The sequence below is a fragment of the Canis lupus genome, chromosome 22 (genome assembly GCF_048164855.1).
Source record: "Canis lupus baileyi chromosome 22, mCanLup2.hap1, whole genome shotgun sequence".
Classification (NCBI taxonomy): domain Eukaryota; kingdom Metazoa; phylum Chordata; class Mammalia; order Carnivora; family Canidae; genus Canis; species Canis lupus.
In genome coordinates, this window is record NC_132859.1 from 35585465 (window position 1) to 35601190 (window position 15726).

General features: G+C 42.1%; 1 long non-coding RNA gene across 1 annotated transcript in view; it reads left to right on the forward strand.

The window, feature by feature from the left end:
• The window catches only part of LOC140614134 (uncharacterized), a 67379-nt gene extending 55886 nt beyond the window's left edge, over positions 1–11493 (forward strand). Inside the window, exons 3-5 of the long non-coding RNA XR_012015022.1 lie at positions 1450–1634; positions 5953–6042; positions 11445–11493. This is a non-coding gene — a long non-coding RNA (uncharacterized lncRNA). The remainder of the gene's footprint in view (positions 1–1449; positions 1635–5952; positions 6043–11444) is intronic.
• Positions 11494–15726: the final 4233 nt, after the last annotated feature.

Sequence of the window (15726 nt, forward strand, 5' to 3'; positions counted from 1 at the left end):
GGATGAATGATCTGGCTACACTGGAGGACTGGTTTCATAGTCCCTTAGCCTGTCCGGCACAGCTGAAAGGGTGTAGAATATGACACCTATTGTATTGTTCTAGGCCTTTGGGGACCTAGAAATGCATTTTACATATCTATTTCTCTGAAGAGCACTGCAGCAGCTTTCAACAGATTCCTTAGGGGTCTGTCATGCGGTCTCTCTCAAAAAACAAGTTAAAAATTCTTATGTAGTATATTCCTACTGCATTCCAGGGACTAATGAGTCATTGAGCATTGAAACGAGGACATAAGAGAAACATGGTGGATGTTGGTCTGCAAGGCCAGTGTCATTCCCAAGAATTTTAAGAAATGCAGCTAAGCTGTTCAGGTAATTATTGCTGATCCAAAGACAGACCACAGACTGGGTATGGTTGGAAGATGAGCATTTTAGGGTTTTAGCTTCTCACCTGATTAGTACAATTGGGAACCATGTACGCTCTGGCGTATGTTTGGAAATCAAATGTCACATTTTCAAGGGAAGAATCCTAGAAAATTGACTATGTTCTCAAGATTTACCATCATTGTTTTTTTTTCTTTAATAAAGTTCAGGAAAGTGAAAAAAAAAAAAAAAAGAAATGCAGCTAAGCCATTGCCTGACATCCAAATATGGTGCTCCAGGACTGGAACTCTTATTTTTCCCTCTCATTCTGTGTACTTCAGAGTTTACTATCTTCAGATACTAGGTTTCATTTCTTTTTTTTTTTTTATTTTACTTTTTATTATACTTTGTTGCATTTCCCCCATTACATAATGGTAACATAGCTACAAATCCAAAAGAGAGACAGAGAAGAACAGGGGAAAAAATAGCATTATCCATGGCCCCTGGAGTTAAACAATCTGGGTTCATTTTAGAGATCTTCCTCTTGGTTTCTATGTAAACTTGAGTAGAACATTAGATCTCTCTGAGCCCCTTTTGTCCCATCTGTGAAATGTAGAAAACCATGCTACATCAGAGAATGTTTTTGAGAATTAAGAGAAATAATTAATTGGAAGAAGTACCAAAATGTTATTTTCCTCATTCTGATCTCATCAACCAAACACACACACACACACACACACACACACACACACACACACACACTGGTGATATTTTTGTATGCTTCATTCCAAACAATTTTCCAATAAACAGAAATTTGACAGCATTGAACAGAACACAGATAGGACTCTTTGGCATGCTTTTTAAATTTTTAATTTGAAATAATTTTAGACCTGCCAAAAACTGCAAAAATCATAGAGTTCCTGTGTACCATGCATCTAGATTTCCTTATCGTCAACATCTTACATAACAGTAGCACAATTATAAAGCACAATAAATTAACATTTGCCCACGACTTTTAGTGAAACTATAGATTTTATTTGGATTACCCCAGGCTTTTCATTAATGTCCTTTTTTTCTTATTTATTTCAGGATCCAACTCAGAATCCCACCCTGCAATTTGTCTTCATGTTTCCTTAGTTTCCTCCAAATTGGTAACAGTTTTCAGACCTTCCTTGTCTGTCATGAATTTGACACTTTGGAAGAGTACAGAAATATCCTTCAACTGGCGTTTGCCAGATGCTTTGTCATTACCAGACTGAAGTTATGCATTTGAGGTAAGAATCTTTGCATCAATATTCTCATTCCTGGTGACACCAACCTTGATAAAGTTACTACTATTTACTTTCCAATTGACACATGTCTTGGGGTAGCTACTTTGAGACTATGCAAATATTGTCTCTCCTCAAACTTCTTTCATTCATTTTAAGAATCATCACAGGATCTTTTCTTGCCTGCAATGATCAGTACTAAGATGTTCTAATGATGATTATCTATTTTCTGCATTATTTCTGTATTTCTTCATTGGAATTTTTCTGTAAAAGGGAGAGCTGCCTTTCCTCCCATATTTATTCATTCAGTATTATTATATCACTATGGGCTCCTGGATCTTCATTTATTATCTGTCCTTGTTAATTATTTTACCATTCAAATTGTTTCAGCTTTGGACACTGGGAGTTTGTTCAGTTTGACTCTTGTGACCTTTTAACCTATTGTCATCCTTTTTTGCACTTTTTCTTACCCCGGTGCACTACAACAGGATCCAGGCTCCTGTTGTAGTCCTCCCCCTACCCCCATCCCCTCCCCCAAGGGTTAAGGCCTTTTATTCTGTTTTCAGTTTATCCTGTTTTCAGTCCCCTTGCCCCAGCTACAATGAGCTTTTGCCAATAACCCAGGGCAATGATTTCTGTTCCTCTCCCTCCAGATTACAGATTTTATTTCATAGGAGAAATAGGAAGGGCAGAGTCTTACAGGCCTTTTGTGTCTCTCCTATTTAGTCTCCCCTGGGTCTGCACCAGACAGAGTTTTCTTGGGAACTTTCCAGGTCTTCCCTAGAGCACCTGGTGGGTTTAGAGAAAAGCGTGCAAGAGTTTTAGACTATTCCACCAACCCAGACTTGGCTTCCACTATTTTGCCAGCTTTTCCAGATGAACTCCTGCAGTTGCCTGTCTCACCTCGGATTTGAGGTAAATTGGTTGCCCTGTGATGTTAGCAATCTGACAGGTTCAAGAAAAGCCAGGGTCTTGCCCTCTCTATGCCTGTATTCCTGTTGTTGAGACGGGAGTGATGCTCTTCCTGACTTCATTCCTCATGGAGTCTAGAGACCCAGCATGACTAGGAGCATACACCTGTTCTTGTTAGCAAGTTTCCTTCCTCCCTGGGTCAGGGACCCATCCTCCTGACCTAACCTTCCTGATTAGTAATCATCCCACAAACATGCACAGCTCCCCAAGCGCTATTAGGCTGACCTTTTCATAAGTCCAAATTTGCTTAACCTTTGAGCCTCTATGATTCTTCAGTAACTGCTTCTGGTTAGGTCAGTCGAATCTTAGCATAACATTGCTAGCTCTCAGAGAAAGTGCTGGTGCAAATGAGGGCCAGAAGGAAAGTGCTTATACATCTACCATGCCAGGATAGAGCAGGAAGCTGAGAAGGGGAGGTCCATCCAAAATGCTTGAGTTCAGTAAGCAGCAAGGGGCCTGCTCTGTGGCAGGTGCACACTGAGAAAGGGGATTAAGAATGACATTGGTCTTGCTTCCTCACCCCCACAGTCTAACACATAAGCAAATAATTACAATGAATCATGATAAATGCTGCACCAGAGGTGTGTGCCAATGCTACAGGGGGAGATAGGTAGGAAGGCCACTAACTATTTCCCTCACTTGGGAGTTCTCCGAAGGTCAGAGGGGAAGGAAAGCAGAGCCCGACATAAGGATGGAGGGTAAGTGACTTTAAACATGATTCCGAGAAACACAAGTGAAGAAGTGGGATAAGAGTCAGGAGAGGGGAAGCACTGAGGGGCATTGTATCAAGATCCATTGTGCTGGAGAACCTGGGAGCCCATGGACAGTCTGCACCTGGAGTTATTCCGCCACACGAGCAGTCCTGCTTGTTACCGGTAAGAGCCACTGAGTTCAGGGACGGGACAGGGTCCCAGCCAGTCTGGCCCATGGGCAGGACATGGCCAAAGAGAGCTCTCAGACAGAGTCACAGCGACGGGATGTTGGAGTCAGGCTGGCATGCACAAAAAGAAGATGCTGAGGGGACAGAGGTTGGCTGTAAGACATGAGCCTGCTGCAAGACATGACCCTGAAGGATGAGTGGTTCCAAAGGGAGGGGAGACCCACTTCAAGGAGGTAGAATGGCAGCAGCAGAGGATGAGAGACGAGCATGTTACAGTGTGCTTGAGAAAATAGTTTAGAAGACGTAGGATCAATGAAAACGAGGTGGGAAAAGCCAGTGTGTGGAGGACTTGGTATTTACTCTACAGGCAGCAGGAACCAGTGGAAAAGAGGTGAGGGAGAGATGAAGAGCTGGGAGAGGGAGGGCATGATCAGAGTATGGTGTGATGTTCTCCCCCAGCGCCCTCCTTCTCTCTGTCTGCCCCGGATCTACCTCCACATGCACTTTCGGATCACCTCTGTGTTGTCTTACCCCATGCCGGGGCTTGGATTTCAAAGGAAAATAGGCAAGGTCTGGTCCTTAAGGAGGTGACTTCACCAAGTTTTCCCTCTCCTACCAATTCAGAAGAAGAAACTGATGGTTCTTCCTTTCTTCTCTCCCAGAGAGCCTGCAGCTCAGCAGACTCAGAGTAGACCCTCAATACATGTTTGTGAGAGAATGAATTAAAGTTTGTCATCACCTTCAAAGCAACCAAAGCCAAAAAAGAAAGAGCATCAAGGCCCAAATCTCAGCCCAAACTCTGGCACCCACTAGTTACAGGGAGAGAGTTAATACTAAGAATAGCTGACATTAATTGTTTAAGCATGTACAAGAGGCTGCTTTGAGCATCTTATAAACATTAAAAGAATTAAAACTTTAACATGTCCCTATGAGTGAGGCATTGTTAATCTCATCTTACAGACTTGGATATCGAGGCATGGAGGGTAAGTGGCTTGCTTCAGTGACACAGTTGAGATTTGAACCCAAGTAGACTGGATCCTGTACTCACACATTTGACTGCTGTTTGTACTGTCTTTCTAATGAATGAGATGATGTATGTGATTATGACTTCCCCTGAGGCAAGCTGTAAAACAAACCCACTGTGTAGTCAGGCCCTGTCTTCCCACAATGCCCCTCCCTCTCAGATGTCCTCTCAGCCTGGTAGCCCAGGTCCTGGTCCTAGATCTTGATCAATCCGTCAAAATAGATCAACCTTGGGATGTCTGGGTGGCTCAGCGGTTAAGTGTCTGCCTTTGGCTCTGGGCGTGATCCTGGAGTCCCCGGATGGAGTCCCACATCAGGATCCCGGCATGGAGCCTGCTTCTCCCTCTGCCTATGTCTCTGTCTCTCTCTCTGTGTCTCTTATGAATAAACAAACAAAATCTTTTTTAAAAAGTAGATCGACCTTATTCGCCATTCCCTTAAGAAGCTATATGTTAGGGGTATCTCTGGTTGGCTCAGTCGGTTAAGCATCTGCCTTCAGTTCAGCTCATGGTCCCAGGGTCCTGGCATTGAGCTCTCCATCAGGATCCCTGCTCAGCGGGGAGCCTGCTTCTCCCTCTCCCTCTGTCTCTTCCCTGGCCTGTTTACTTTCCCTCTCTTTCAAATAAATAATCTTTTTAAAAAGATGCTATTTTAAAAATAAGGATAGCTAATCTAATAAACCACATATGCTTTCTCTCCTCCAGCTAATAGCCCTATTCAGACATTTGTCACTGATCTTTCTACCTAGAAGGAACCTTAGAGGCCACACAGAATACAACTTGCATTTTATAAATGAGGACACTAGGCTTAGAAAAAGTGAGTGATTTACCAAAGGTCACATGACAAGGAGGCAGTTACTGGAAACTTTTATTTCTGATTCAGTTTTCTCAGTTTAGAATGTTTTTGCCCACCTTCTCTACCGATCTAGATCCTACTTCTCTTTGAAATCCAGCTCAAATCCTAATTCCTCTTCAATGCCTTCTCGAATTCCTCATCAGAATTAAACTTCCTCTCTTCGGGCTCCCACATTGTGGGATTCCCACAGCATGGCAGCTGGTAAGTGCTTGTGTAAATGACAGCTGTTGGCTAGGAACTCTTGGGGTAGGTGGGTGGCGATATTAACCTAGAGTCAAGGAAGACCCACTGGGGATGTGATGCTTAAAAGAAGTGAAGAAGCAAACCATGACCTTAGGAGAGAAGCATTCCAGGCAGGAGAACTGCAAGTGCAAAGGACACAGATGGGACCTGATGTGGCATGTTCAAGGTATGATGAGGAGGCCAATGTGGTTGAAGTTGGGTAAGACAGTTGGGAGAGATATAGGAGCTAGGGAGACGGAGTTCTGATCATATAGGGCCTGTGAAGATCTTGATCTTTACTCTGAAAGAGTTGGAAATCTTTGGGAAATTTTAAGCAGACAAATAACATGATCCAATCAATGTTTTTTAAAGATCACTCTGCCTGCCTTGTGGATACTCTGGTGGATGGTAGCAGTGGAAGGTAAAAGCAGATGACCAGTGGAGGCTATTGCAATAATTCAGGTAAGAGATGGCAATGGCTTGAGCTAGGACAGTAGAGGTGGATGTGATGCTATGGCATCAGATTCTGGATATATTTTGAAAGTGTATCCAGCAGGATTTGAAGAAGGGGATCAGGTGTGGGAGAAAGAAAAGAGTGCAAGATGACTAAAAAGTTTTAATTTGAGAAATCGAAAGAATTGTGGTTATAGGAAAGACTTTGAGAGGAGGAAGTGTGAGACGCAGAAAAGCAAGATAACAGCATGGGACGTGGAATATTCAAGATGCAGAGTAAACCATTGGCAGGGAGCTAATCGGTTGTATACAGGATCTTCAAGCTTAGAGGAGAGGCTTAGGCTAGATGTAAATTCGGGAGTAGTCAATATACAAGCTCATAAGTGGTATTTAAAGCAGATGTGAGTGTGGACAGTTCTTGGAGCCCCAGACACTCCAACATTCAGAGAGCAGGTGAGCAAGGAAGAATCAGCTAATGAGATGGAGAAAGAGTGAACAAGCAGTGAGAAAGAAAAATCAGAAATTCCAGGATCTAAGTGAAGAAAATGTTTCCAGCATGAGAGAGTGATCCAAATGGAAGAGTCATTGGATTTAGCAGCATGGAGGTCACTTAGGCCTTGACAAGAACAGTTTTGTTGGTGTGACAGAGATGAGAGCCTGAGGGAAATGGATTTAAGAAAGGGTGGTAGGAGAGGAAGCGGAGACCGTCACTATGGACAACTTTCTCAAGAAGTTTTGACCCAAGAAGAACACAAATGATTTGGTAGCTGGAGGATGAATATAAGTAAGGTACATTTTTTAATATTTTCTTTGAAATGAAAGAAATCATAGCATATTTATATGCATGGAATGATCCAGAAGGAAAGAAAAGCAAATGATAAAGAGAGAGAGGACAGTTTACTGGAACAGTGTCTCTAAACACATGCAAGGAGATGGATATAGTGGGGGGGGGGGGGGGCTTTGAAAGCAAAGATAGTTTAACCCTGGGAGCATGAGGGAAGGAGAGTCACCAAGGCTAGAATTGGGGTAGATACCATAGTGTGAGCAAGTGAAAGAGCTTCTGACTGCCTCGTGGAAGACTAAGCAAAGTTGTGAGTTAGAGCAAAGATGGCAGAGGAGGTGCCAAAAGTTTGAAAGAGTGATAATAAATTATAATAAGAGTGAACTAAGTAAAAATAGTCACAACAGGAATTTGTGAAAGCAGAGGCCCAAGAACAATATGGCAGTACCACTGAGTGGCATTGAGAGAGCCCAGCTGGCAGGACTGTGTGCTTTTCTCTGGCCAGCTTCAATGTCAACTATGGAAATGTGCTGTAGGATGACAGCTTGATGTAATCAGGGAAGGAGTTTGCCAGGTAATAAAGTTGATGGTGAATGCAAGGAAGCAATCGTCATGATGAGCCATAGAATCTATACTGGATAGGGCAGGAAATAAGGCTATGAGGGATATAAAGCATGTAAAAATGTGGCAGAATCAATTGATTGTAGGACCAATGAGGTCAAAGAAATGTTGAAAATGGGATGAGTTTCACACTACCCCAAAATTCAGTGGCTTCAAACAATAATAATTATTCTCACCCATTTGGCAGAGCTCGGCTGGGCCTGCCTCCAACCTACTGACTGAGCCAGGTTTACTTCATATGTTGCTCATTCTCCTTGGACCCGAAGGCTGGTCAGGGCATGTTTTCTCATAGAAATGGCAACAGCACAAGACCAGGGTCCCCTCACACAAGTACAACTGCTTGCCCCAAGTGTGGTTAGTATCCATATACCAAAGTAAGTCATGTGATGGAGCCAATAGCAACAAGGCAAGGGAACCACAAGTAAAGAGCTTAACCCAATGAGATCTCACATCCAACAAACTGGGAGGCCTAGGAAATTACACGTTTTTCTTACATAGGCTTAACCTGTCCATCGGATGATTGTTAAGATGAAAACATTCTCACTGAAACTGGACTGAGCTTGAGAACGCCCAGATATTCCTCACGTCCCTGGCGTGCACATAGCAGTAACTCCTCTCCCCGGTAAGAAATGCTAGACGACAGCTGTGCCTTCTCTGCAAATAAGAATTGTGAAGGGAGGGAAGAAAATGCAACAGGGCCCTGGAAACCCAAATGCAGACTATGGATCACAGTCAGGAGGTGTGTGCAAAGCAGCAGCATAGAGCCACATAGGCTCCACACTGCACATGAATTGCCACTCACGGGGAGTCTCTGACATTGAGGGTGCATTCACAGTGGCCCTGAATAGGAGTGAGTTATAAAACGGGAGGCATCGAGAGTCCTGTCATATTTTCTCCATCCCTATGGTAGACCAAGTGTAGTTTTTACATGAAACTCTTCAATCCATTACCGCATTTGCTCCTAATAACAATCCATTTTTGTGATTAAAAAAACAGACTTTGGGGTAGGGAGGCAGAGAAACAAAGCAAATAAGTGGGCAGCGTTGGGATAAAATCCAGGTCTGTCTGTTTCTAAAGCACAGACACTTAGCAATATGCCATAGTTTCTTCAACAATCTCTCCATATTCCAAGGCAAATTCATCAACAAACAATAACAGCTCAACTAGCGAGCAAATAGATCAACTGCCCTGGACAACACCAGTCTCAGGACCCCACAGCAGTGAGCCTCAGACATAGAGTAGCTGGGACAGCTTTCCCATCTGCGTGCTCACCTACCATCTCTCCTTGGGAAGTGGACTCGCACAAGCAACTCTGTTTGTACAAGCATCTATAGAGTTAACATGGTGACAGCTGCTGTTCTGCATCCCAAATTCCTCATCGCTCAATGTTCCTAATGGACAGTCTGTCTCCAAGAATTCAAAGAGAAACATTTATGTCTTTTGGCTAAACAAAGCCCTTTTTTATAAAAGCTAAATAAATAAATAAATAAATAAATAACCTTTCAAGCAATTCCTAATGAAATAGGACTTGTCTCTGTCTATGTTTGTTGAGGAAAAAAAAAAAGACAGGAAGAAAGAAGAAAAGAAAGAGAAAAGAAAAAGAAAGAAAAGAAAAAAGGTTCTTTCCAGTCTAAATAAACCTTGACAGCTTCCCAGAAGCAACTGCAGCCTGTTGCATAAACAGAGAACATTTGAATTAACATTTCTTAGCTCCCTTAGCATACAATAGTTGTTTGTTTTTTTTTTTTTTTAACTAAGAATGGAAAACAACTTTAATTCGATGATGTAATCCTTGGCTTCAGCAGCCCATGTTTCTTTATGCCCTCGACTGGGTTCTGGAAGAAATTCAAGAAGTAAAGGGTTGAGGTTGATCTGAAACTGCACTTTTCAAACGTTAATGTACAAAAGAGCTACCTGGGGATCTTGTTCAAATGCAGATTATGATTCCATAGATATGTATTATGGCACAAAATTCTGCATTTCTAATAAACTGAAATGATACCATTGTTGCTGGGCCACCAACCACAGTTGGAGTAACACAACCGCCTAACATTTAGACTCTCAAGGATTCAGCGTGGCCTCTTGATGAGCACTGGGTCTTACCTTTTCCCTTTCTCTTCACTGTCATTGAAAAAATTCATGCACGTAGGCAGTGTCTACACCCATCAATGCACTAATAATTCCAAAGTCTGTGTCCTCTCCAAAACTTGGACTCCCTCATGGATATTTCTCCCTACCACTTCCTATATTTGTTCCTCTCCCTGGTTATCTTCTTATGGTCAATGGCACCACCATTCAACTATTCAAACAAGATGCTCATGAGTCCAGATTCTTTCCTTCCCATTCTTTCTTTATCACTTATGTATCTGTTTTATTTTATTAGTCAACTTTACTAAGGTGTAACTCACATATAATAAAATGTATCTACCTAAAGAACAGAGCCCAATAAGTTTTGACAAAATTATACAATTATGTTGCCACCATCACAATCAAAACATAATAGATGTTCCTCACTTCAAAAAGTCACCTGTGTCTCTTTGCAGTTAATTGAACCCCACCTCAAACCCCCGGTAACCACTAACCTCTTTTCTATCACTATAGTATTGCCTTTTCTAGAATTTCATGTAAATGGAATCATAGTATGGTACTCTTTTCTATCTGGCTTCTTTCACTTAGCATAATGCTTTTAAGATTTACCCATGTTGTATGTATCAGTAGTTTGGTCATTATTATAACTCCTTTATCTAGAAATGAAGAAAATAGGACAATGGTTACCAAAATCACTTAAAAGGGAAAGATTAAAGTATCCTTTAACTTAGTAAATTTCGGTCGTCGGCAAATTTCCTAATGGAATGTAATAAAAAAAAAAAGTTCAATAAGAACATATTTAGCCCAGTGTGGGGTGTGATGAAAACAAACTAAATGTTTAAAATGGGAAACAATTTACAAGTGCCTCGACATAAGCTGGTTAAATAAATGATATGATGATGCAATGAAATGTGGCTCATGTATCAAAAAGTGATGGTGTAGAATGGGAGTCAGGAAAATTTTTCTGTCAAGGGCCAAAAGTAAATATTTTAGGCTTTGTGGGCCAGGTTGTCCCTGTTGCAAATACTCAATTCTTCACTGTAACTCATGAGCAACTAGAGACAATGCATAAATGAATGAGCATGGCTGTGTTCCCATTCAATTTTATTTACAAAGTCAAGCAGTGAGCAGCATCTGGCTGTCAGGCTACAGACTGCTGAGAACTAGTGTAGATGAGGATTTTCTTGACATGTAAATATGTCCACTTATACTGATAAGTGAAAAAAAACTTGGGTTAGAAAATGTACAATATCCTTAAAGAATCAACACCAGTGTACAAGCCTTTTTAAAAAGCTCTGAATGACAGGATTGTAAGTGTTTTATGTTTTTTTTCTTTATGCATACTTTTAGCATTCATTTTTTTTCTGGGGTGAGGGGGGTATTAATCAGAAAAGAGTGTTCTAACCTAAAAAAATAAAATCTTAGAAAGACACTGTCCTAATACATAGATAACAGTGGTACTCCTAACGTCTTCCAGGTTTTGGTCACTGTCATCTAAATCAGAGGTTGAAAATGTCACGCTGTCACCAGGTACATCGCCAAGCTAACATGCATTGATGGAATAAGCCCAACCCAAGCCATTTGTAATTCAAGTATGGCTTTTCCAATACATGCTTCCAAATTCAGCCGAGGGCTCTCCCCAGACTGTGTTCTTCCATGCGTTGGAAGTGATGTGACATTGAACAAGTTTTAAAACCTGCAGAGTAGAGCCCTTGGATGCTTCTCTTCAGGCTTTTCCTGCAATAAAAGTCCACAATTCCATGACTATGTTGATGAACCATTAGCTGTTCAAAGGGTGTAGTTTCAAGTCCTCAGATGCGTGTTAAATCTACAATGGTTATAACAGCAAAGACACTGAAACTTTGAGGTCAGACTTTGCCTCCTCAAAAAGTTGATAAATGTCTTTGGTTGTCTCCTACAGCCTGCTGAATTGTGTCATGGGATGGGGACATTGTCCATTCATGCCCTCAGGTGAGTTCAAGGTCATGGCAGGTTAAACTGAAATGGTACACCAGCTGAAGGGGAACTCTAATCCACTTGCTCTTAAAGTTGGAAAGAGATTCCACTCTAGAGAGAAGAGATGAAACTTAATTTGTTGTGGGCTTGGGTTTAGGAGGATAGGCAAAGTTGTTTAAGGTGATTCTTATAGGAAATGTACCATTAAATTTTACTTTTAAAAATATGTCCCCAGCTCAACATATCTGAGGAACCAGAGCTCTGAATAATTCCTATCTGAGGTTATAGTGTTGGTGGTCTACAGAAATATAGCAGAGGGAGGCATTTGGCTGGCAGGCAGGGAGGTAACTAATACATGAGCATTCCTCATGGAAAGTGTCCATTACGTGGAGAGCCAGAGTTCTGAGGTAGGAATGATGACCCAAACACTTCCACCCCTCTCCAATACCAGCCTCCTCTCGAGGACTCTTGGGGACTTCTGATGAGCTCTTCACGATTACTATGACCCACAGAGAACGGACTCCCAACTGACCTCTGTGAAATGGCTTGCCTTTTACCTGCTGTGTTCCTCCTTCACAGAACAAACCTCTCCACAAACTCTGCTGTGAGCTGTAAAATGAACTTTCTGAGGATACAGAAGAGTGTTTGCTTTGTCCAGCTAATCTGCTAAACAGAAAGAAATCAAGTCAAAAATCAGTTAAAGAGGAAGAAAACAATAGGGATGAAGTAGGCAGAGGGAGGCCTTGGCTCTCATGGCACTTTCCATTTTTTTACCCGGCTTGAGCTTTTGTAAGATTGGTGGTAATCTAGATATGCCATGCCAGAAATAGTCTTGGTGTCCAGTAGACTTGGGGGATGTAGGTTATTGGTTACAAAAAAAAAAAAAAAAATCACCATTAATTAGGCATCATGTGTGCACGTATATGTGTGTGTGTGTGTGTGTGTGTGTGTGTGTGTGTATGACTATAAGGCCATGCTTATATAGAGCACACTGGAAAACTGTAAGTATGGTTCCAAAGGAACAGGCAACAGGTTTTAAAAGTTAAATAATTGAGGGGCAGCTGAGTTGTTCAGTGGTTAAGCATCTGCCCTCAGCTCAGGGCGTGATCTCAGGGTCCTGGGATCGAGTCCTGCATCAGGCTCCCCGTGGGAGCCCCTGTCTATATCTCTCCCTCTGTCTATATCTCTGCCTCTCTCTCTGTGTCTTTCATGATTAAATAAACATATTTTTTTAAAAAGTTAAACAATTGAAATGCAAGTCTAAAGTTGGCTCTTTTTCCCTTAGCAAGAGACAGGAAACACATCAAAGATCATAAGGATGGATAAAGGGGGAAACACACTAAGAAAACCTCAACTGACAAAGGCTTTAAAGCCTTTGACCCAATAACTGTCACTTACGAATAACTTGCCAACCTCATGCCTCTCTTTTCTTTTTTTTATTTTCTCTCTTTTCTATCTAAACTAAAACTTTTGTTCAAAATTTTGCTTTAGGTTTTCATTCATTTAACGTTCAACAAATATTTACTGAGTGTCTATATTCCTTATTACTGAAACTCCCATTCATGAAATTTCAGCAGGTATATCATCTAGAAGCTTCTTAAAGATACAGAAGCCCATGCCCTACCACAGCCCTACTGAATCAGAACCTACATTTTAATAAGTTTTAATAAGTTCCACAGATAGTTAGTATGCCTGTTGAAGTTTTAGAAGCACTGGATTATGCCATGAACATTTGTTATATGAATAAATAAAGGGGTGAATGAGCACTTGGCTCATGAGAGCTTCTTAGTTGTGATGACCCAGCTTTGCCGCGTTTACACAGGGAGAATTCGCCCAATGCCATAAGTCATGTGAGCAGGCTTGGCACCAAAGCACATTGGAAACTTTGAAGCCCAGCACAGAATTGAAATGGGTAAACAGGATAAGTTGGCCCTCTGTGTGTTGAAGGAGCAAAGGATGCAACCCCAATATCATTATCCAAGTCTAATGGACATTGACAACTTGGGCTCAGTGTGAATGTCATTATACAAGGGGTCACTCTGGAGTTTTGGTGAGTAGTGGGCTCTGTTTTGGGTTTCAGGTGCTAAGTTTGTTTAGGATTCAGCCACACAGATTGAGGCGGAAGGCCAGGTCAGAGGTAGATAACTCCTAAAAGAGCATCTGATGACAAGGCTGACAGAGGGTGCTAAGGGCTCCAGGTGACAAAGCTGGCAGGTCAGCAAGCACAATGCAAGATCCTAGCAGTTGTGGGTTTGGGAAGAGGTTTTGTGTGACTCTGAAGTTGCTAGTTACATACTGGCTGCCCGAAGCAGATGGGCCCGAAGCTTGGAAGGCCTGAACCAACAGGTTAACAAGCAGTGGTGCAGGCTGGAGAGCAAAGGCTGGGGTATACTCTAGCCCAAAGGAGGAAAGTGGTGGAGAACCACAAGGGCAGCATCACTGCTCAGAAACCAACACACTCCCTCGGTCAACAAAAAAGCTGAATATTGTCAAGGAGGAAATAACAGGTATTACAATAACAGAGCTGGAAGCTGACCACAGGGAAGGATGTGTCTATTTCTCTGGCTTGCTCGTCCTTGCTACTTTGTCTACCATTACCCAATGGGCTTTCTGACAAATGAAACAGGAGAGCTATTCAGACGGTTGTTCCCTGGGCTTCCTGATTCACTTTGACTGTACTTCTTCCTTGCTAAAATCTTCTGCTTAAGAGATGGTTTATTTAAATACCTATAAGCAAACTGAAATGACAGACTAGTGAGGCAGGAAAAGTTTTGCTAGAAATCTGTGTCAACGGTCAGACACAAATGCTTCCTGGCAAGACAAACCTAAGTTCATAAACATCTACTTGTTGTCTGCCAAAAATCTAACTCCTCATTATCCTTAGATTCCTCCTTCCCACCCTCAAACCATGGTGTTCCCTAGGCTCCTCTCCCTGGGTCTCCAGGGATGGGCATCTAAGTCCCCTGGACACAGTGATTGGCACAAGGGCAGGCACGTGACCCATGCCAAAGCTCATCAGCATATCCCATTAGCCTTTCTTCTCTCAGCTTAAGTGCAGAGCCCACTGCCCAGCTTGGTCTACTGAGACTTAATTCTGAAACTTCCATCAAAGTGGTAAGGGACTCTTTCTGATGGACTAGGAGCTAGAAGGATGTAATTCCTGGGAACCACTGTGGGAAGAGGACCTGCATGGAAGTAAATCCAAGATAGAGGAGAGCAAAATTCAGAAATGAGTGTCCAAGAGACAGAGAGAAAGAGAGACAGGGGGTCTTGCTGATACCTTCTGAGCCCTTGAATTTAGCAATGCCCCAAACTTTCCAATTCTTGATATTTCAATTAAATGAGCCACTAAGGGTCATCTGCATGGCTCAGTGGTTGGGCATATGCCTTTGGCTCAGGTCCTGATCCTGGGGTCCTGGGAGAGAGTCCTGTCAGCAACCCCCACAAGGGAGCCTGCTTCTCCCTCTACCTATGTCTCTGCCTCTCTCTGTGTGTCTCTCATGAGTAAATAAATAAAATCTTAAAAAAATAAATGAGCTAATAAATTCCCTTTTACTCTTCGAACTGTTTGGTATTCTATCTCTTATACTCTAGAGTTGAACAGGATGCTGAAGTATCAACAGACCTTCTGCCACTGACTCCCTGGAACTGGTGTCTTTGGGGTTGGACATCCTCAAGGAGGCAGTGTTGGCTGGGACATTTTAAAAATGAGGAAACTTTTAAATGTGTCAATAAAGCTGTCTTTTAACCTCTGGAAACCACAGCCTAATAAAACTGGTATTTATTTAGTGTTTCCTTGACCTACTCATTAAACCATTTTTCATATGTTAGCACCTTTAATCCTTATGGTAATAGAGCAAGAAAAGCACTATTATCTCAGAAAACTGAGGGTTGCAGTGGTCAAGTCATTCACCTTGGGTCACACAGCCTGAATATCTCTTTCACTTTGTCTTTGAAAGGAAAAGCTCTGATCTACTGTCTTTCCCTCCCCACCCCCCCCGCCCCACTGACTTTTATAGACTAAAGACTGGATTGATTTTTGAGCCATTTAATTAGCTAGTATTACTTGTGAATTTATAATATATCAAGGGGTTACATGAATGGGCTCATCAAAGTGCTTATAGAAAGTTGGGGCCTACTGAAAACATTAAAATGTAGGTTGGATTGTGAGTAGTCTGGTGTGGCTCAGGCTCTAGCAGTGAACAAATATTGAAACGCTGAATGTTGTCTGCATATGTGCTTTTGGA